Below are 23,441 nucleotides of genomic sequence, written 5' to 3' on the forward strand. Positions count from 1 at the left end.
TCCAGTTTCCAGGCATAAAGAACAGTTTTTATAATATAAAACTGCATGCAGGGCACTGGGCAGACCACTAGGGACAACGGGGATGTGAAATATTTACATACAGCAATGTAATCTGTAAGATTACATTATACTGTATGTTTACTGTTTGTTTCACTTTTTGAATTTGGCGCCGATCTCCGTGCCCGTGCGTCGCAACGCTCGCAGGGCACGGAGATTGGCGATGTAATGCATCGAGCGAGACACGGCTCGCTCGTACAGCGGGGAGACAACGCTGGATCCGAGGGAGAAGGTAAGTAATCCTCCTCCTGGATCCAGCGATGCAATCCCGAGTCTGGCTCGGGGATACCGCTTTTGGTATGAAAATTCCACCCCGAGCCAGACTCGGGAATACCGTCAGGGGGGTTAAGGTGAAAAACCGCAAAGGTTTAAAACCCCTTTAAATATTTCAAATCAGATATCACTCACAAAATTTTAACAGTATTTATTTTAGTAGTTCCAATGCTCCCATAATTTTATTTTATTTCTGTTCTACAGATGCATAATAGGCTGTAAAATGAAATTTTTTTTTTGCAGCAAGGCAGAGCAGGAGTAAAATAAGCCCATTTGTTAAATAACCCCAAGCAATGATGTCAGTGGATGCTATAATTACCCCCACAGCATTGGTGTCAATGGGGGCTATGCAATGTAAGACCCCTTTCGCACTGAAAGAGCCACTCCTGCTTCTCCAATGTGAAAGTCCAGAGGGGTTTCACACTGGAGCGGTGCGCTGGCAGGGCAGTCCTGCTAGCAGCATCTTTGGAGCGATGTATACACCATTCCTGCCCATTCCTGCCCATTGAAAGCAATGGGGCAGCACGGCTATACCGCCGGCATAGCGCTGCTGCTGCAGCAGCGTTTTGCAGTGGTTTTAACCCTTTCTCGGCTTGTGGTGGGTAAAAGCGCCCCGCTAGTGGCTGAATAGCGCCGCAAAATTGACCGTAAAGCGCAGCTAAAAATAGCGGCGTTTTACTGCCGACGCACCCACCGCCCCAGTGTGAAAGGGGCCTAAAGGGGTCCAGAGGTGTGGGGGCTGTGTAATGTCAAGGGGTCCAGAGGTACGGGACTATGTAATGTATAGGGGGGGTCTTCCTACATTTTACCAGCAGTTATGGATGCAGTGCTGTCGATTTCCCTTAGGTTGCATATTTTTTTCTGCATTTTGTGAAAATGCACCAAAAGTCTGCATCTTTGGCACACTTTCAGAAAACAGGAAAATATATAATTTTTTGGGGGGTGACACCATGTTTTACTGCACCAGGTGACACCAGCCCTAGTAACGCCACTGGCAGCAGCACAGGCCACAGAGCATGGAGGCGCTACACATGACGTAATTTGATGTCAATGTGCGGTGTGCTGACTGCCCATCTGGGGGGGGGGTACCAGATATAGGATCCGCCCCGGGTGCCAAATAGTCTAGGTACCCCCCTGGTCTGAAGGAGTACCAGAGCAGCCTTTTCACCAGCCGGGGACAGTGAAGAAGTGGGAAAGCTTAAGCAGCCCTTCCTTCTCAGAGCTGGCCACTCAGCTGTTGGCCAATTGCCAGCTCCCATCTCTCTCCACAGTTACTCAGCTGTTGATGATATCCTGCTTGTCAGTCCTGCCTACTTAAGCCTTCCAGTCCAGAGGAGCTCTGCCTTCGCCTTGGTCAACATCACAAACATTCTCCTGCGATCCTGTTCAAGACTTGCTTTGCTGACATCCCTCCTGGCTTCAGATCCTGCTTGCTGTTCCACTACATTGATCCCTGACTTCTGGCTTGGCTGACTAACCGTTCCGGTCACTGAACTTTGGCTATGTTGACTACATTTGTTCTTTTTACTTCTAATATTAAACAAGTGTGATTTAACTGTACTTCTGTCTCTGTCCAATTTCATGGTTTCTGACACCAGGGACCCAGTGTGTTAGCATGGGTAAAGCTTGAGGAGTTTACAGTGGGTTATCTGTGGAAGAGCTCAGGGGATCCGGCGACGACTGGGATCTTGAAGTCTAGTGAGAGAAAAAATGGGTTACGTGTATGGATCTCTATTGACTGTTCAAAGTTCAGTTGCTATAGGAGACAGCAGTTCTACAAATACTGTTGCTGCATCCAGCTTAAAGGCCCACTACCTGTATTGCTGTCTGCCTATTATTTTGTCTCGTAGTCTGCCGATTACTATTGCATCTGCCTAAGAGTGTTCTGGCCCTAACCCTCTCTCCCCCAGTTCTGTTTAAGGAGACAACAAATCTCTTTTCTTGCATTCCAAAAAGCGACTGGCGCCCAGGTTTCCAACTTGCAATACGACCACCATGCCCAATAACCCACACTACAGGGAAGAATGTCAAGCTCTCCCCGACTCTGGAGGTCACCATTAGACCTTTGGAGGTTGGGGGGATGTGGCTACATGTGCATACTTCTACAAAACCTTAGCCGTGCACGTGCAAGAATGCTCACAGTTATGCACATGCATCATGGCCTGTGTGTGGCCGTGCGTGTACGCCCAGAGTCAGCATTGGAGCCACACGGCCTATTTAAGGAATGCTCCAACTCCGACCGCATCAGTGCTGACTGGTCTTCAGCATGTTCTGTGCTCCTTGAATTTTGTTCTGCATGCGATTCCCGTTATTGATTCAGCTTCCTCCTGAACCGATTTGGATCCTGCTCTGTTCTTCCGTTCCATCAGTTCCTCACTGTAGCTCCATCCCCAACCCCAATACAGCTCCTGATTTGGTACTTATTTATCTGCTCGTTATGGACCTCTGTTTCATCTGTGACTTTTTCCTTCTGCCTCTGATTTCTCTCCATGTTGTTGTAGATTGCCTGCTTGCTGTATTTGCTGATGCAGCTGCCTACTTCCAAGCATAGTCCTGCCACATCCCCGCCAACATCTTCTATGACCGTTGCCATCCTGAACTTTTGGACATGCCAGAGTTCTCCTGTAACTTCTGCTGGCTCTCCTGATTCTTTGCCCGATACTCCTGCTCACACGTTCTGCTGGATGGTCCTGGTCAGCATCTCCAGTTTGGGGTTGTGCAAACCACATCCAAGGTACTCAAGTTCCTCCTGTCCAGTTGCACCCTCTGTCTCACCTTCAGGGGTGCTTGGGAAAAACAGAGGCTGCCCAAGTCATCTTGGTTTCCTATCAGGTGGGTTGCCACCTGGGCAGGATTCACTCGGACAGTCCGGGTTTTTAATCAAGTCTTTGTTTCAGACTTCCTGAAACCCAGACACATTACCTGGGCCCCCCTGCGTGCTTCCCTGCCACCCCCCGGTCACCTTTTGGGTACACACCCTAGTGAAATACTGAGCAGATCTATGGGGGATCTATGGTTGGATCTACCACAACTGACACGCATAGGCGTGCACCAGGGTTGCCAACTGTATGGAGGACTGGCAGCAGTTGTATAAGCCGAGTGTCCATGATCTCACCCCCCCTCACTGAACAGTAGGCATGTGCAATTGGTTTAATTCTGACTGTTTTTTGCCAAAATTTGTAAATATTCTAAATTAACGAAAACCCGTTTAACAAATTTTTCCAAAAATTCTTAACATTCTAAAATCAGAATAGGAATGAAAACCCGAAAATTCAAAAGAACAAAAATTCGAAAACCAGAAAATCTAAACTAATAATATTATTAATAATAACAACAACTATTCATTTATAGGTATTGGAATTTCCTTTAAAAATGTGGGCGTTTACGATCGGAATGAATACGAATTTATCCGAAGTTACAAACGATCTGAAATAATGAATGCCGCATATAAATGAATGGAACATAACAAATTTATTATTACTACTATTAATTCGTTACGTTCCATTCATTTATATGCGGCATTCGTTATTTTGGACAATTTGTGAATTTGTATTCATTGCATTCATAAACAGGCTAATTTTAAAAAGGAAATTCCAATACCTATAATATAATATTTAGTTATTTCAGTTTTCCAAATTTATGAGTTTACGAATTTTCGCATTTACGAATACCGCATCTAAAATTAATGGAACATAACTAAATTCAAAATTTTCTACGAATTTATTCGAAATAAAGAATGACCCGAAAAACGAAAATAAATAAATACATTTTTCGGCAGTGTGCATGTCTACTGAACAGGAGAGTAGAGAGGGCTCGATCTGCTCCTCCTCCTGCCCCTAACCCCCTGTGTCTTCCCACCCACACTCCAGTCCCTGGCATGCGGTGTCTCAGATCAGGGAGGTGTGTGCAGAAAATTTGAACCTCAGCAGCCGGAAGATACATCATGGATGAAATGTGCCTATGCCTGAGCCTCCAGGCTTGGGTACCTGAGCTCACCATCCACTGCCTTGTGACCCTTGTGTCTCCCCCTCCCTCCCTCCCTTCTCTCTCCTGCCTCCGAGTGAGCAAGTACACTGGGGTAACAGGGTTTCAGATGTAAGAGGGGCTCTGGGAACCCTGATTTAAGGGGGAATGCTGGAAACTCTGATGCAAGTGGGGTAATAAACCCTCTAACTTCAGTGTTGCCTATACACCAGTGGTGGCCTGTCCATTGGGGGCACAGGAGTGTTGCCCCCGCCATTCATGCATCCAGCCCCCTGATCCAGGGAGTGTTTTTTTGAAGCATGAGTCTCTAATAGGCGTAAAAAAAAAAAAAGTGGTCTTAGGGAGCAGAGCACGCCCAGTGTGCGAATGAATATTTGCTGTTGTAACACCAATTCTCCTAACGGCCAATCAGGAAGCGGGTCCTGAGATCCGATTGGCTGGAAGGAGATCCAAGCAGATTGGCTGCCAGGAGGAGGAGGAGGGAGGAGACACAGGGAAGGCGAGGAAGCAGCTGGAGAGACGGGGTAAGTGCGGGGGCCCTGTGACCCAGTAGAGGGGGGGTGCCGCCCGTGACCCGACCGACCAGCCGCCACTGATTCACACCAGTGTTCCCCCTTAAAAAAAAATGCAGTGCACCACTAAAATGCTTGGGTTTGGCTTGAAGAACATATGGCAACCCTAAAAGGTACGTGGCATAGCATCATGGATTTGTCTGGTTGTAGATCTTAAAAACGGGACCTCTCTCTGTCAGGACTTTTTCAGTAAGGTCATATGCTTGAAGGATGTTTACATTGATCCACGTAACAAAAAAAAGGAAAAGCCAATTGCAAATAAACTTCCTTCAAGATGGAAGAAAGTATCTCAAGGTATTCTAGAAGACCGCTCATATCCTCGAAACCATGGGAACTTTCTTGCTGTTCTTTCAATTGTTACAATAAGAATAATGGATTTCTGATGTCACCAGAAGAGTTTGAAGCCTTAGAACAAGAAAATGACTAAGTGTGTCTTAAAGAATAGAAAGGAAGGGGTCCTTGAAAGTGAAAGCTTTTATTTCACCAAGTCGTGCCATGGAGATAGCAAGAAAAGTTGTAGCCATTGTACAACATACAAAAGTTTATTTCAACTAAGTTTCGATTCAAGGGCCAACTGTTCTCCTAGACTTGAGCAACGTGGAGATTCTTCTTGGCGCATTATGATGCGATTTCAGGTCACCAGAATTCAGTATCTCATCAAAAAATTGCATTTATGTTGCAGAGGATGCCATAAAATCCGCGAGCCAAATCACACAAGCCAGAAATTACGTTTTTGTGGGAAGTCCGTATATGGATGGTCTACAGAAGGCATCCAGGTGGCCATATTGCACTGAATTTTGAAGAAAATTACATCGGCTGCAGATTGAAAAGTAAAGGGCGTTTTAAAAGGTCATTAAGGTGGCATTATCACAACTCTTAATACGTGGCGAAGTAGATTGGATCTTTGAACTGAATACCGTTTCACCAAACGGGCTAAATCAGAACTTTGATCTAGATTTGGTTCTTCAGTTATTCTCTTTGGACCAAGCTGTGTTTTATGAGATTTGGCTTGGAGGTCACAATTGAATACTCTGAGCTCTGTTCACACCGGCGTGATTACAGATGCAATTTGATTCTCACAGAAATCGCATGACCATGGAAAAAAAGCGTTGTTTTCAATGGTGATTTTGGAGAAAGTTCCCGATTCCAGAGTGATTTTGGCCCCCATAGATAATGTAAACCACTTCAAAGTAGCATCCAAATTGCACTACATAAAATCGCACTGAAAGTTGGATCAAAAAATTGGACCACAGCAGTGTGAACCAAGCCTGAAGCTCGGTGTACAGACATGTGCACTGCCGTAAAATCTCGTACATTCATAAAATTCGTGCAGTCGAAAATCTGAAATAGTTACTAACTATTAAATTCTAGGTATTGTAATTTCCTTTCAAATGTGGCTGTTAGTGAACGTAAAGAATACAAATTTATTCTTTGAAAGCAGCCAGGGATTATAGAACATTAATGACGATGTGGCGGCGCCCGGGCACCCCTAATAGACAGGCCACCACTGAGGAGAAGGAAGAAGATGGAAAAGAAGGAGGAGAAGGAAAAGAAGGAGGAGAAGGAAAAGAAGGAGGAGAAGGAGGAGAAGGAAGGGAGGAAGGAGGAGGAGGAGGAGGAGGAGAAGGAAGGGAGGAAGGAGGAGGAGGAGGAGAAGGAAGGGAGGAAGGGAGGAAGGAGGAGGAGAAGGAAGGGAGGAAGGAGGAGGAGGAGGAGGAGAAGGAAGGGAGGAAGGAGGAGGAGGAGGAGAAGGAAGGGAGGAAGGAGGAGGAGGAGGAGAAGGAAGGGAGGAAGGAGGAGGAGAAGGAAGGGAGGAAGGAGAAGGAGGAGGAAGGAGGAAGGAGGAAGGAGGAAGGAGGAAGGAGGAAGGAGGAGAAGGAGGAGAAGGAGGAGGAGAAGGAGGAGGAGAAGGAGGAGGAGAAGGAGGAGGAGAAGGAGGAGGAGAAGGAGGAGGAGAAGAAGGAGGAGAAGAAGGAGGAGGAGGAGGAGGAGGAGGAGGAGGAGGAGGAGGAGGAGGAGGAGGAGGAGAAGAAGAAGAAGGAGAAGAAGAAGAAGGAGAAGGAGGAGAAGAAGAAGGAGGAGAAGAAGGAGGAGAAGAAGGAGGAGAAGAAGGAGGAGAAGAAGGAGACTTGACTGACGGACCAACCATCTGCCACCCTCCCCCACTCGGTTGGTTGGTCCATCAGTCAAATCCCTACCCAACCCCCCCAAAATCGCTCAGCAAACCAGTCACAGCTCCCCAGTCCCTTGTCTGTCCGCCCACTACTTACCCCATCTAGGTCACGGGCATCTTCGGCAGCCTCCCCCCTGCGCCGTCTCCTGCTCGGCAGCCTCCCCCTGCGCCGTCTCCTCCTCGGCAGCCTCCCCCTGCGCCGTCTCCTCCTCGGCAGCACTTCTCTTCTTGGTTAATCAGGTCTTAAGACCCGCTTGCTGATTGACCAGGAGGAGAAGCAGGACAACAATAGCGAATAATAATTCGCTATTGTCACACAAAACTAGGTGGGCTCGGGGCACAGTGCTCTGCGACCCGAGTCCACCCTTTTTGGAAGCCAAACCCCCCCCCCCCATTGTAATCCATGCATCCGGCACCCCGCATGCAAATTAGGAGCTGAGCGCAGGGATTAGAGGGGCGGCACCCCTAATGGAGAGGCCACCACTGTTTCGCAGCCTTCTTCCAGAAGGTAGGAGGAGCCATTAAAGGGGACCTACTCTGCCCTCATCTGCTTACAAACTGTTTCATTTATAAAAGATTCCATATGAATAAGAATTTAAGGTTTATGAAATTGCGCTTTACATTTTTGTATTTTACAATGGACCAGAAATTATTAATTTTTTTTAAATGTAAAAAAAGTGGACTACAGGCCGGTATGCCGGTTTTGGGTCCCTCCTGCCAACCCACCATTATCCATCATTCTGTCAGGGTTGGGCTCAGCCCTTACTTCTCAGATCTGGCCGCTCAGCTGTCGGCCAATTGCCAGCTCCTATCTCTCTCCACAGTTACTCACCTGTTGATGATATCCTGCTCGTCAGTCCTGCCTACTTAAGCCGTCCAGTCCAGATGATCTCTGCCTTTGTCTCGGTCAACATCACAGAGACGCTCTCCTGCGTTCCTGTTCAAGACTTGCTTTGCTGACATCCCTTCTGGCTCCAGATCCTGCTTGATGTTCCACTACATTGATCCCTAACTTCTGGCTTGGCTGACTATCCGTGCCGGTTACTGAACTCTGGCTATGTTTTGACTACGTTTGTTGTTTTTACTTTTATTATTAAACAAGTGCGATTTACCTGTACTTCTGTCTCTGCCTGATTTGATGGTTTCTGACACATTTTCCTTTCCCCACTGTGCGTCTCTCACAAGACGAGGTGATAAATAGCACGACGTCAATGTGCGGCATCGATGCTCAGAAGGGGTCACCAATGGACGGTGCTTGTAACCTACATAACTGATGGCTTCCCTCCAAACTCTAAGGAACATTAGGGAAGCACGGACCCGTGTCTGGGAGACGGGACCAAGTGACCCCGGTGGTCTCTCCCAAAACGAACCGTTTGCAAATAAAAATAAATGAATAAATAATATATGAAAAGCAGCTAATTGATGGTGCATTCTACTAGAGAGCACAAGGTGGATCTCCGTACCTTCACTAAACCATTTAATGTATTACTTTCCAGGCAGATAATTGCAGCGCCGCGTGAGCAAGAGAGCGATGGCGGGTAAAACCGGTTCAATACCTGACCTAGATAAAAAAAAAGGTTATTCTAAACCCTACCATCTCACCTCTCCAGTCATTTATCACTTGCTCCCCGCTGGGGGAAATCAAGGAGAAAGTCAGGGAAATCCTTCGGATACAGAAAGCCAGAAAATCTGCCTCCTTTCACAATTACTACCCGTGACCTATTATATACTGTATGTGAGATATTGTAGATACACTATATTACCAAAAGTATTGGGACGCCTCCCAGTCTTAGTCCGTAGGGTTCAATATTGAGTTGGCCCACCCTTTGCAGCTATAACAGCTTCAGCTCTTCTGGAAAGGCCGTCCACAAGGTTCAGGAGTGTCTCTATTGGACCATTCTTCCAGGAGAGCATTTGTGAGGTGAGGCACTTATATAGGAGGAGAAGGCCCGATTCGCAGTCTCCACTTTAAGCCATCCCAAAGGTGTTCGATCGGGTTGAGGTCAGGACTCTGTGCAGGCTGGTCAAGTTCCTCCACCCCAAACTCGCTCATCCATGTCTTTATGGACCTTGCTTTGTGCACTGGTCCAAATTATTCGGTGGGGGATTATGGTGTGGGGTTGTTTTTCAGGGGTTGGTCCCATAGTTCCAGTGAAGGGAACTCTTAAAGCGTCAGCATACCAAGACATTTTGGACACTTTCATATTCCCAACTTTGTGGGAACAGTTTGGGGATGGCCGGCCCCTTCCTGTTCCAACATGACTGCGCACCAGTGCACAAAGCAAGATCCATAAAGACATGGATGAGCGAGTTTGGAGTGGAGGAACTTGACTGGCCTGCACAGAGTCCTGACCTCAACGCAATAGAACACCTTTGGGATGAATTAGAGCGGAGACTGCGAGCCAGACCTTCTTGCCCAACATCAGTGCCTGACCTCACAAATACCCTTCTGAACGAATGCTCAAACATTCCCCATAGACACCCTCCCTCGTAAACCTTGTGGACGGCCTTCCTAGAAGAGTTGAAGCTGTTATAGTTGCAAAGGGTGGACCAACTCAATATTCAACCCTATGGACTAAATCTGGCTATACACCTATAGATTATCTGCAGATTTTCTATGGTTAGATGGAAAAAAGTGCAACAGATTTTTCCATGTATGCTAAACTGTGTGGATGGAGGAATCTCACACTGGGCTAAGCTTCACTATCTTGCTAGTCAGCCCCGCTGGCTCTCAACCTAAACAAAGCCTGCACCCAATCAGAATGTTCAGGTATTGTGAGAGCCGGCGGGGCCGACTAGCAAGATATGTAAACTTGAGCCAGTGGGAGTTTCTTCCATCCGCACAGTTCAGCGTAGATGGAGGAATCAGTTCTACTTTTTCCATCTGACCATAGACAATCTGCAGATAATCTCTAGGTGTATGGCCAGTCTTAGACTGGGATGCCATTAAAGTTCATGGGTGTGTAAAGGCAGGTGTCCCAATAATTTTGGTAACGTAGTGCATATATCCCATAGCTTGTAGACTCTCCCTTTCCTACAGGATAAATAATATACACCGATTTGGGTTATTTACACCAAAAAGAATACATGTAGCAGAATACATTTTGACCAAACTTTCTGACGAATATTATACATTTGCAAAATTTTCGAACAGACACAATAAAAATGCTTTTTTTTTTTTTTTTTCTTCAAAATTTTTCGTTTATTTAGCAAACAAACAAACAAAAAAAAACTATAATAATAATAATAATAATAATAATAATAATAATAATAAATAAACCAGTGGTGATAAAATACCACCTAAAGCAAGCTCTAGTCGTGTAAACAAAAAGGAAAAAAATAAAAAAAATAAAAAGGAAGGATAAAAACGTTTTGAGACGTGTGACTGCGCTCAAAATTGGCCTGGGCAGGAAGGGGTGGGGTAAAAGTGCCCCGGTATTGAAGGGGTGAAAGGGGAACTTGAGGCCAGAATTAAAGATGGGCAGAAAGGTGGGAATTTTAATTGCAGAAAAGACATGATTCGTCCATTCTGCATTAAAGCGGGAGTCCGCCGTTTTTTTTTTTTTTTTTTTAAAAAGCCAGCAGCTAGAAATCCTGCAGCTGCTGACTTTTAAAATAAGGACACTTACCCGCCCAGCACGCCCACGATGTCGTCACCCGAAGCCGATCTCTCGATCGTCTCTCGGGTGCTGCCGCCGCCATCTTGGGTATGGGAATCAGGAAGTGGAGCCTTTCGGCTTCATTTCCCGGTTCCCTACTGCGCATGCACAAGTCGCGCAATAAGGACGGTCCCCGCTGTCTCTGGGATCCGTGTGTTTCCCAGCAGACAGCGGGGGACCTGCGGAAAGGGGCGTAGATTCTGCGGAAAGGGGCGTACCTTCTGCAGAATCTACGCCGGAAGTGGGTGCAGATACCTGTACTGTACAGGTACCTGCACCCCCCCCCCCCCTGAAAGGTGCCAATTGTGGCGCCGGAGGGGGGGGGGGGGAGGATTCCAATGAGCGGAAGGTCCACTTTAGGGTGGACCTCCGCTTTAAAGTTGCCTGTTCTGCCATGTACAGCGAGCCGCACAGCAGGGACATGACAGCGCCCAGCGATCGGGACCTGGAAGCTGCCGGATGGGGGGCTCGGGGGACCCCCGCATCGCTGGAGCTGGGCAGAGGATAGCTGCGCTTTAAGGCGGTGGATCCTTACAGAGGAATTACAAAATCCAGGATAACATTTTACACTCCCACCTCTAATAATTTCACTCTAATTAAAATTTTTGATGATGATGGTGGTGATTAAAGATGAGCCGAACACCCCCCCCAGTTCGGTTCGCACCAGAACCTTCAAACGGACCTAAAATTCATATATGAACTTTAGAACCCTATTAAAGTCTACGGGACTCGAATGTTCGAAATCAAAAGTGCTAATTTTAAAGGCTAATATGCAAGATATGCAACAGAAAACACCAGCAATAAAGGGTAGATACAGGTGTATACTGTGCTGGAGGCACACAACACCCACTAACTCCTGCAGATGGCTGTATTAGAGAACACCAGCAATAAAGGGTAGATACAGGTGTATATTGTGCTGTGCTGGAGGCACACAACACCCACTAACTCCTGCAGATTCCTTTATTATAGAACACCAGCAATAAAGGGTAGATACAGGTGTATATTGTGTTGTGCTGGAGGCACACAACACCCACTAACTCCTGCAGATGCCTGTATTATAGAACACCAGAAATAAAGGGTAGATACAGGTGTATACTGTGCTGGAGGCACACAACACCCACTAACTCCTGCAGATGCCTGTATTATAGAACACCAGAAATAAAGGGTAGATACAGGTGTATACTGTGCTGGAGGCACACAACACCCACTAACTCCTGCAGATGCCTGTATTATAGAACACCAGAAATAAAGGGTAGATACAGGTGTATACTGTGCTGGAGGCACACAACACCCACTAACTCCTGCAGATGCCTGTATTATAGATTCCCTGCATGCTGGGACACACTACACAAGGCCGCCGCGCTGGCAGCCTTATATAGTGTGGGGGCGTGTACTAAATCCCCTGAGCTATAATTGCCCACAGGCATCCTGCCTATGGCAAATTATGCCTCTCCTCGCTGCCGGCGCTGTGATTGGCCAAGCATGCGGGGGTCACAGTGCATGCTTGGCCAATCATTAGCCAGCAATGCACTGCGATGGCGTAGGGCATTGTGGGCCGTTCGTGCCACACAAATTTGGTGCGAACGGTCCACAAAGTTCTGAATTCTCCTAACAGACCAACGGCCGATGTTCAAGTTGAACACCAAGCTCACCCCTAGTGGTGATGGTGGTGGTGAAACTTTTGTGTGTGTGTGGGGGGGTTTCTAGTAAAAATATCGCTGTTCGGTCTCGGTACAGACGGGTAGAGTGGGTCCGGCCTCCAAAAAGGTGCGATAAAAAGTTCATAAAGGTTATCCTCAGAACTAAGAAGGAGCCGAGATTTCCAGGAGAACGGCCTCGGTGTGAGGCTGGGGAGGTCACCGGAGGATATCAGGGATGGCGTCAACATTGAAACTTTAATAACGTTTTAATAAACCCGCTACCGGCCGTTCATTTGGTATTCACTATAATGTGTGTATTCTTAATTATACATTTGCTAAGTCAATGCTTAGGATTCTCTAATTAGTTTTAAGTCAGCCAAATTTCTCATTAAGACATTCGCAATTGACAGATCCCCCCCCCCCCCCCCAAGCTAAGCTGTACCCAGTTAAAGGAAAAGAACATGCAGATGATTTGGAGGCCTTCCTGTAAAAAATTGTTTATCTGCAATGTAAAAAATAAAAAAATAATAAAAAAATAAAAATCCATTTACAAAAATCTAATATTGTATCTAATATCTACAATAATAATAGATACATTATTTTTTTTATTATAATCATAACACTAATAATTGTAATAATATTGTATCCAATATTATTATTTACACTATTACTTTTAATTATATACAATTTTAAATAATAAAACGTGTAAATATTAGATACATTATAAATTATTAGATATTATAATAAAACTTTTTTTATAACAACAGCAATAATAATAATGTAAAACATATTAGATAAAAAATAAATATTGTATCAGAATTATTAAATATTATTATTAATACCATCTAATAATTGTAATAATAATATTATATACAATTGTATTTAAACTAATAATAGAGATAATAATAATATTAATATTAATTATACACACACACACACACACACACACACAATTATTTGTCATTAGTTTAAATACAATTATTTATTTTTATTACTACAATTATTAGATGGTATTAATTATAATAAATAATAATAATAATAATAATGCATATTGTATCTAATATGTTTCACAGTATTTATTAATAATATTGTATCCAATAAGTATATCTAATAATGAACTCTCAATTTGGTTACATACACCAATCAGCCATAACATTATGACCAGTAGCGACAGGTAAAGCGAATAACACTGATCATCTTGTTACAATGGCATCTGAAAATTGGTGGGATATATTAGGCAGCAAGTGAACATGTTGTCCCTGAAGTTGAAGGAAAAAAGTATGTTAAAATCCCTGCAATGTACATAGAAGATCACCCATGGGGGGGGGGGGGGGAATGTTTTTTCTCAACAAAAGTGGAATTACTCTTTTGACAAATCTTGACCATGCTGTTTCCTTTGGACACAGCTGATCAAAGATCAGGGTAAAAGGGGCCAATCACATCGGCCCTTTACAATGTGATCAGCTGTGTCCGATAACAACACGTGCAAACAAACTTGGTAGTTATCGAAATTCCTTGACTTGTGCACGGTCACAACAGTGAGCCGGTAACCGACACGTGTGACAGGTGACTTTCACACTGATAATCATGGCACTGATCAGTGTCCTGATGATCAGTGCAGCTCCACCAGTTCTGCCTATTTTTTATTTTTTTTCCCCCACAAACAAAGATTTGGTATTTGATCACCTCTGCGGTTTTAAATTTTTTGTGCTATAAACAAAAAAAAGATCGGCAATTTTGAAAAATAAATAAAAAAAATTATATATATAATTTTTTTTTTTGTATAATAAAATATCCCCCAAAAAATAATAATAATAATAATAATAATAATAATATTATTAATAATAAATAATCTTCATCTGTTTAGACCAAAATGCATTCTTCTAAATATTTTTGGTAAAGAAAAAAAAAACCCCACACAAGCATACATTCGATTGGTTTGCACAAAAGTTAGTCTATAAAATATATACCAAGACTTGTATACGGGTGTTTAGACGCATAATAATCTGTGTACCGGAAAGGAATACCCACTGGTACCCCAGAACAACAGCTCTGAAAAAATAAAAAAATAAAAAATAATTCCATGTTCTTTATAGATACACACGTGTATAATTAAAAAAAATATATAATTTTTTTTTATTGTAATTATATCTCATTTTATATACATTATTTATGTAATACTAACGGGTACGAGAAGCTCATTGCCATCCCTCACCAGCAGCTATAAAATAAAAAATTATTACTTTTCTTAATAATATATATATCATTTTTTTTTTTTGTATAATAAAATATCCCCCAAAAAATAAATAAAAAAATGTATAATAATAATAATAATCTTCATCTGTTTAGACCAAAATGCATTCTTCTAAATATTTTTGGTAAAGAAAAAAAAAAAAAAAAAAAAAAGCCACACAAGCATACATTCAATTGGTTTGCACAAAAGTTAGTCTATAAAATATTTTTTTATTATTTATTTATTTCTTTACTAGTAATTGCAGCGATCTGCGATTTTTAGCAGGACTGCGACATTGCGACGGACAGATCGGACACTTCTTTTGGGACTGTTGACATTGATACAGCGGCGATCAGAGCTAAACAAAAAATAACCACTGTATAAAGGTTACTGGCAGGGAAGGGGGTCAACACTAGAGGGCGATCAAGGGGTTAAGTGTTCCCTAGGGACGCGTTTTCTAACTGTAGGACTGACTGGGAATTCAGAGAGATCGCTGTTCCTGATAACTAGGAACAGACGATCGATCTCTCTCTCTACCCCCCCCCCCCTATCAAAACGGGGGATCTGCGAGTTTACATTATTATTATTATACAGGATTTATATAGCGCCAACAATTTACGCAGCGCTTTACAATATAAAATATTGACAGATCTCCATCCTGGCTCTCTGAGGAGCGATCGCGGGTGGCCGGCGGACATCGCGGGCGTCGGCCACACGCATTGGTTCTAGCGCCGCGTTCTTAGAGCAGCCGACGTACACCTACGGCGATTCGCCCAGGAGAGCCAACCTGTCGCAGGATGATGACGGCGGCTGGCCGGTAAGCGGTTAAATACATTTGAAATAGAGTGTCGCTTCCGATAACCATTGCGGCACTTTTAATCGACCACGTGCTGACACTCAAAAAAAAAAAAGTCAAAGGCTCCCCAAGGCATCTCCGCCTGTCCTTCCAGACTCAATAATTACTTCATTTTCAATCCACTCAACGGCTGGAAATTGTATAAGGATAAAAAGGATCTGTCTATAGTTAGCTTTATATACTGTATGCCTCGTCGAAACGCGTTCTCAAGGTGAGCCTTAAAAAAAAAAAAAACAATGTCTGGAGGCGATACAATGGAGGAAAAAAGGAGGAGAACGGCACTTACGGAGTCGGGTTCTGGGCACTTTGCATTGCTAAGTCTTTGATATATTGTATCTCTTAGTATTATATCTCCAATGTGATGACTTTTAAAAGGATAATAATGCGCCTTTTAAATAAAAAACTCCGCCGATAATAGCCTCATCCTTCAAGAAGAAAAGCCCGGCTGCGGTCTTTCACAGCGTAAAGCATCTACATTTTATTGATGTATACAGTCATTCAGCTCCGTATGAGCGCAATGCTAAAATATTCGACGAATTACGGGGCCCGCTAGGTCATCGAATGATTACGTGCTTAGATATTATGGAGATCACAATGAACTATTCACATCCATCCGTGCCCCAGGAGGAGCTTACACTCTAATGTCCTCGTTTCAGAAGGCGTCAGGGCTGGGCTCAGCCCCTTCCTTCTCTGAGCTGGCCGCTTAGCTGTCGGCCAATTGCCAGCTCCTATCGCGCCACAGTGACTCGCCTGTTGATGATATCCTGCTCGCAAGCCCTGCCTGCTTTAGCCGTCCAGTCCAGATGATCTCTGTGTCAGGGCTGGCTTAGCCCTTCCTCCTCTGAGCTGGCCGCTCAGCTATCGGACAATTGCCAGCTCCTTTCTCTCCACGGTGACTCGCCTGTTGATGATATCCTGCTCGTCAGTCCTGCCTGCTTAAGCCTTCCAGTCCAGATGATCTCTGTGTCAGGGCTGGCTTAGCCCTTCCTCCTCTGGGCTGGCCGCTCAGCTGTCGGCTAATTGCCAGCTCTCTTCTCTCTCCACAATTACCAGCTGTTCCCGATGATGCTCGTCTGACCTGCCTATTTAAAGCCTTCCAGCTCCTTTCTCCATTGCCTTCACGTTGGTCCCATCACAAGGAACCATCTCCTGCTGTTTGTTTCAAGACCGGCTTGCTGACATCCCTCCTGGCTTCTTATCCTGCTTGCAGTTGCTCTCCTTGGATCCCTGACTTCTGGACTGGCTGATTACCCGATCTGGTTATTGAACTTTGGACTGGCTGACTACCCGATCTGTCTACTGGACTCTGGCTATGCTTGACTACGCTTTTTTTCTATTTACCTTTTTATTTTTATTATTAATAAACAAGTGTGATTTGATTGTACTTCTGTCTCAGTCTGGTTTCATGGTTCCTGACACTCTGCCTTCGCCTTGGTCAACATCTCTAGAGACGCTCTCCTGTGTTCCTGTTTAAAGACTTGCTTGGCTGACATTCCTTCTGGCTCCAGATCCTGCTTGCTGTTCTACTACGTTCGTCTCTGGCTCCCTGACGTTTTGGCTTGTCTGACTATCCGTTGCGGTTCCTGAACTCTGGCTATGTTTTGACGTTTACCTTTTTTTATTATTATTATAATTATTATTATTAAACAAGTGTGATTTAACTGTACTTCTATCTTAGTCCAATTCAAGGTTTCTGACAGAAGGACAAACGCTTATTACATGGTTATATAGTTCCGGTGTATCCCACAGAACTACGCAATGAAGATCAAACCATTAACATGCAACCTTGCTACACGGGAGCTTATAACCTAATGCTTTCATCCACTGCAATCATATACATCCCATTATTATATTTACTGCATAGAGATCTAACATACTCCATCTCACTTCACCAACAATGAAACACATTTCACACCAGGCAAAGCTAACCTTCTATTGTCTCCCAGGCATCATTTAAGCACTTTGCTTTGACGTGCAACGCTGAAGGCAGTTGAACTATCAGATGACGTCAATGAAAAAGGTCCACACCGTATTCCCGTGCAAAATTATTTTTGATTGCGCTAACAGAATACACAATGCTGCTGAAAACTGAGATGTTTGCATTATTTTATAAACCAGAGGAGCATGCAACCGAATCCACACAGCACATAGATCAGTGTTTCGCAACTCCAGCCCTCAAGGCGCCCGAACAGGTCATGTTTTCACGATTTCCCTCAGACGAAAACAGCTGTACTAAAGGCAGTGAAACTGATCAAATCAACTGTGCAATAATAATGGAGAGCCTGAAAACATGACCTGTTGGGGGGCGCCTTGAGGACTGGAGTTGTGAAACCCTGACATAGACCAGGACCGTTTTTAAGGCAGGTCAAAAGGGGCAGCTGCCCTGGGCCCTGTCATTGTTATGGGGCCCAAAGCAGCTGTCTCATACTTGCCAACTATCCTGGTTTAAATTCCCCCATCCCTTGAGGTTTTAGTCCTGTGCTGTGTCCCAATATCTCAGTGTGAAGTGCTGCTACTAATGCTGCCCAGCTCTGCCCTATTGTTGTGTAAAGATGACTCAGCTGCAGACCCTGTGTTTACATGTAAATTACCGGCATTCATATGTAAATAGGGGCAACTGGCAGCATTGATATGCATATCATACTCCCCTGAGGTCATATCCACAGTAATCTCTAGCAACCAATCAACAAGCAGAAATCATGTGCTAGCAACTAATCAGTGAGCCGTAATGTGTGCTGTAACCTCTAGCAACCAGTCAGTGAGCGGTAATGTTACACTGTAACCTCTAGCAATTGCAATAGCCACCTGATCTGATTCATTAAACTGATTTTGAGTCTAGCTGCTATTTATTGTATGTCTCAGAGCAAAACTACATGGGGGGGGGGGGCCAGGAAAAGTTTTGCCCAGGGTCCAATCAATATTAAAGACGGCCCTGACGTAGACACACGTGCTTTGTCAAAACCCAGTTCATTTACAATATGGGTAAATTTGAGTGGACTCCTAACCATCACGCCTACCTACATGGTCAAGGCTATGTAGACCCAGCTCCAAACTCTTGAGTTTAGGTGCCTCCAGTGCAGGGTATTGGTAATCCTAAGGTCTACAACAATGTTTCTCAACTCCAGTCCTCAAGTACCCCCCAACAGGTCATGTTTTCAGGATTTCCCTCAGATGAAACAGCTGTGGTAATTACCAAGGCAGTGAAACTGTGCAAAATAATGGAAAGCCTAAGAGCTGGTTCACACAGTGGCGACTCGTCAGGCGACTTAGCCGCCTGACAAGTCGCGTCCCGTTCTGTGCAATGGAACTGTTCTAATCGGAGCGACTCAAGTCGCTCCGACTTAGAAAAAGGTTCCTGTACGACTTTTGGGGCAACTTGCATTGACTTCTATACAGAAGCCATTTTGCAAGTCACCGCTAAAGTCGGATTCGGTCGCCTGAGGCAGTCATGCTGCCTCAGTGTGAACCGGGTCGGAAAACATGACCTATTGGGAGTACTTGAGGACTGGATTTGAGAAACATTGGTCTACAACAGTGGTGCCCAGCCTCAGCCCTTAAGTACCCCCAAACAGGTCTTGTTTTCAGGATTTCCCTCAGAAGGAAATGGCTGTGGTAATTACTTAGGCAGCTAAACTGATCATATCACCTGTGTAAAATAATGGAAAGCCTGAAAACATGACCTATTGGGAGTACTTGAGGACTGGAGTTGAGAAACATTGGTCTACAACAGTGGTGCCAGGGGCGGACTGACAACTCATGGGGCCCCCAGGCAATCAGACATTATGAGGCCACACAGTATACACAAACATACACAGTATACAATCATACTGTATACACAGACATGTTTCTATTGGCTGAGAAGGTACTGGAGAGGTGGGGTAGCTATAATATAAGGATTTTTAGATCAAAAGGATGTTGGTAAGGGACATTTGGGAGACAGATGTAAAAAAAAAAAAAACACAGATTTTTACATACTTGATGGGGCCCCCTAGTGGCACGGGGCCCTCGGGCAGTGCCCGAGTGGCCCAATGGTCAGTTCCCCTCTGAGTGGTGCCCAACCTCAGTCCTCAAGTACTTCCCAACAGGCCATGTGTTTGGAATTTCCATTATATAAAATAACTGTCGTAAATGCCAAGCCACTGATATTGGATTGACCTGTTGGGGGAACTTGAGGACTGAGGTTGGAAACCGAGTTCCTTCATACCAAATGGGTCAAGTCATGTCTTTTTTTTTTTTTTTTTTTTTGATAAATTTTTTTTATTATTCAGATTTACTTCGAATGACAAGCAATCGATAAACATAGACAGTAGGAGTAGAAGCAGTACATAAAACATATACATGGTTCGTATCAAACAACAATATGCCTAAAAACCATACAAGCATAACGGTGTGTATAGGAGCGAGAGCACGGTTTATCACTGAGCACGTAAAATAAAACCATAAAGTCATCACAAAATTGTATCTAATACTCATCACTTATTACCAACTATTCAGGGGGGTTTCTCTCTAGTTGCCCTACTGGGTATCTTCAGTACTCCCAAAGAGTTAGTAATATCCCTTTTGAGATACCATTCTGTGTATCGGAATGGCTGCATAGTCGTGTGTATGTCCTCTTTAGAAAAAACATGCTCCATAAATTTGCGCCATCTCGAAAAGAAACGTGTGGTAGATTTAAAGCTTAGCAGGATGGTATCCAAGCGTTCGAGATAAAAAAGAGTTTCCAGGGCTTTTTTCATAGTCTGTAGTGAGGGCGGTGAAGTTTTGATCCATTGTGTTAGGATAGTTCTTCATGCGACCAGAAGACATAAATGAACTCATTGAGGTATATCCGTAGAGCTATCAGCAAGGTGTGGTTCAACAGATGGGGTACAACCGAATAAGCATAAGAGGCGGTCAAGTCATGTCTTTATGGAGCTGGCTTTGTACACATGGGCACAGTCATGGTGGAACAGAATAGGGTTTTCACCAAACTGTTACCACAAGGTTGGAGTAGCACATGCCTGCAACAGTTGTTCCCATCCTTAGTCCTCATGCACCCCCAACAGGCAATGTTTTTGGAATTTCCATTCGATAAAATAACTCGTAAACACCAAGCTATTGATTGAAAACTTGACCTGTTTGGGGAGCTTGAGGACTGAGGTTGGGAACATGAGTTCCCAGCTCCAAATTCTTGAGTTTGGGTGTCTTCAGTGACGGGTACTGGTAATGCTACACCATTCCAAGATATTGTAGAAAATTGTGCTCTTCCAATCTGGGGACAACTATTTTCTGTTACACCATGTACAAAGGCAGCTCCACAAAGACATGGATTGACCAGTCTGATGAGGGGCTGAGGTTGGGAACTGGAGTCCCTCCACACCAAACTGGTAAGACCATGTCTTTATGGAGATGGCTTTGTACACAGGGGCACAGTCATGGTGGAACAGAAAAGGGTCTTCAAACGGTTAACGAGGTTGAAGGAGCACAATTGTCTACAACATTGGTTTTCTACCTCGGTCCTCATCAGACTGGTCAAACCCTTTCTTTATGGAGCTGGCTTTGTACACAGGGGCACAAAAGTCATGGCAGAACAGAAAGGGGTCTTGACCAGATTGGAAGAGCACAATAGTCTTCAATAGCTTAGGCTGGCATCGCATTAACAGTACCCTTCAATGGAGATACCCAAACTCAAGAATTTGGAGCTGGGAACTCAAAGAGCTCAAGTTCCCGTGACAGGTCCCGTTTTCAATGTCTTGCCATTTATGATCGTTATTTTATCTAATTGGAGGCACTTGAGGTCTGAGATTTAAAACCACTGTTGTAGACAATTGTGCTCCTCCAACTTTTGGTGAAGACCCTTTTCTGTTCCAGCATGACTGTGTCCTGTGTACAAAGCCACCTCCATAAAAAATACGGTTTGGCCAGTCTGATTTGGAAGAACTCAAGTTTCTCTGCCTCAGTCCTCAAGTTGCCCCAATGGGTCGTGTTTTCAACCAACGTCAATAGCTTGGTATTTATGGACAGTTATTTTATCTAATGGAAATTCCCAAAACATAGCCCGTTGGGGGTACTTGAGGATGGAGCTTGGGAGCCAATATTGTAGGCATGTGCTCCTTCAACCTTGTGGTAACAATTTGGTGAAGACCGTTTTCTGTTCCAGCAGGACTGTGGCTGTGCCCCTGTGTACAAATCCATCTCCATAAAGACATGATTTGACCAGTTTGTTTGGTGTGGAAGACTAGTGTATGATAGCACTGAACCAATGAAGCAAAAAATTGGTTGTGACGGACAGTTGCTTTTTCCCTCCAAAAGAAGCAGATCTACGATTGAAGTCCAGTATAGGTGGACCGTGTTTTGGTCTTAAGTGGCTACCTCCGATAGTGACAAAGGGAGCCCTTGCCAGAGAGTAAATTATTGGATGTGAATGGAGGAGCTCCTGGTACAAAAGCTCATCTCATGTGAAGGACTTTTTGAAACATTTAATGGTTAAGGAGCATCAAACATGTTTCGGGAGGAAAATTCATCCTTCAGGGATTGAGCAGTCGATGTTAATAAAATCACGACATCAGATTTTAGTGCCATCCGGAGACGTTAATCTTCATCAACTCAACATGGGTCCCTTAGTGCACTCAGTTGTGATTTTAATAACATCAACTGCATAAGCCCCGACGTGGGGAGGGGGGTCAGGGGTAGGCCTTTTCCTCAGAAACATGTTGCCATTATCTGTTTCAAAAGTCCTTCAAGAAGGGAAAATTAACTTTTTTATCAGATGCTCCTCTGTACACATCCAAGAAATTAAAGTTTGGTGTGGAGAAACTCGAGAGTCCTGACCCCAACCCTACTGAACACCACTGGATTGAATAGGAACGATGATGATGAGCCAGGTCTTCTTATCCGCCATCAGTGCTTGACCTCACAAATGGGCACAAATTGCCACAGGCACCCACCAAAATTGTGTGGAGAATTTTATACAGTAGCCAAAAAATGGGGAAAAGCCATATCAATGGACATGAGTTGGGGCAACCCAATATTAGGACCATGGAAGGAAGAGGGGAGGCAACTCCATAATAAATGACCACGATGGGGCAAATAGTCTCTAAATGTCATAATCCTGAATGAAACAATTCCCAACAAGTTAGGCCGCGTACACACGCGTGGACTGTTCGCCCAACTTTGTCTGTCCAACAGTTTCGGCAAACAGTCCGCTCAAACTTAGCATGGACGGACATGGCCACACACGACGGACGAACAGTTTGCTGAAACCGTGCGCGATGACGTGAACGGCACGTACGACGGGACGAAAAATACGACGTCCTATACACTGCATTATAGCTTTCGGCGTGAAAATCCTTTCTGAGCATGCGCGAGACTTAGTTGGCCGAACAAGCCTACACACGAGCGAACAGTCCGCTGAAACCTTGTTTCAGCGGACAGTTTTTCGGAATTTCCGTAAGACCTTGTTCGTCCAACTGTCCGCTGAAACTGTCCGCTGAAGCCCCACACACGAGCGGACTGTCCGCCCAAACACTGTTCAGCGGACAAGGTTGGGCGAACAGTCCGCGCGTGTGTACGCGGCCTTACACCTTTGAAGGAGCCTCCTATAACAAAGACCGCTCACTGCTGTTCTTTTCTTTGTATCCTATGAGGCTAGTAAGGAACATATTTAACGTTTTTTATGCCTGGAGGATTTGAGCTTTAAACATAGGGCTGGAATTAGCATCAAGCCCATGCCGATAGGCAACCAAGGCGATAGGGGCATCTCCCCCCCCCCTTTTTCAGTTATCACATGTTTATCCCCATGGCAGATAGAAGTACGGACATCCCATTTAAGCGGTCACAACATCTTTAGACGGAATTGGACCACTGCACAACGTTCTGTATAAGAGGGGTAATCCTGTTTGCCTATAAGCTCCATTGGAAATTCAAATAGCTTCAACCTTTGCACGAGGGGCCTGGGACCACAGAAGCCCAGGGTGCTCGGTAAGGAGAGCTGCCCCCTCCTTTATTTATTTTTT

The sequence above is a fragment of the Lithobates pipiens genome, unplaced genomic scaffold (genome assembly GCF_037356315.1).
Source record: "Lithobates pipiens isolate NorthernLeopardFrog02 unplaced genomic scaffold, aLitPip1_a1.2 Scaffold_27, whole genome shotgun sequence".
In the NCBI taxonomy this organism is placed as follows: Eukaryota; Metazoa; Chordata; class Amphibia; order Anura; family Ranidae; genus Lithobates; species Lithobates pipiens.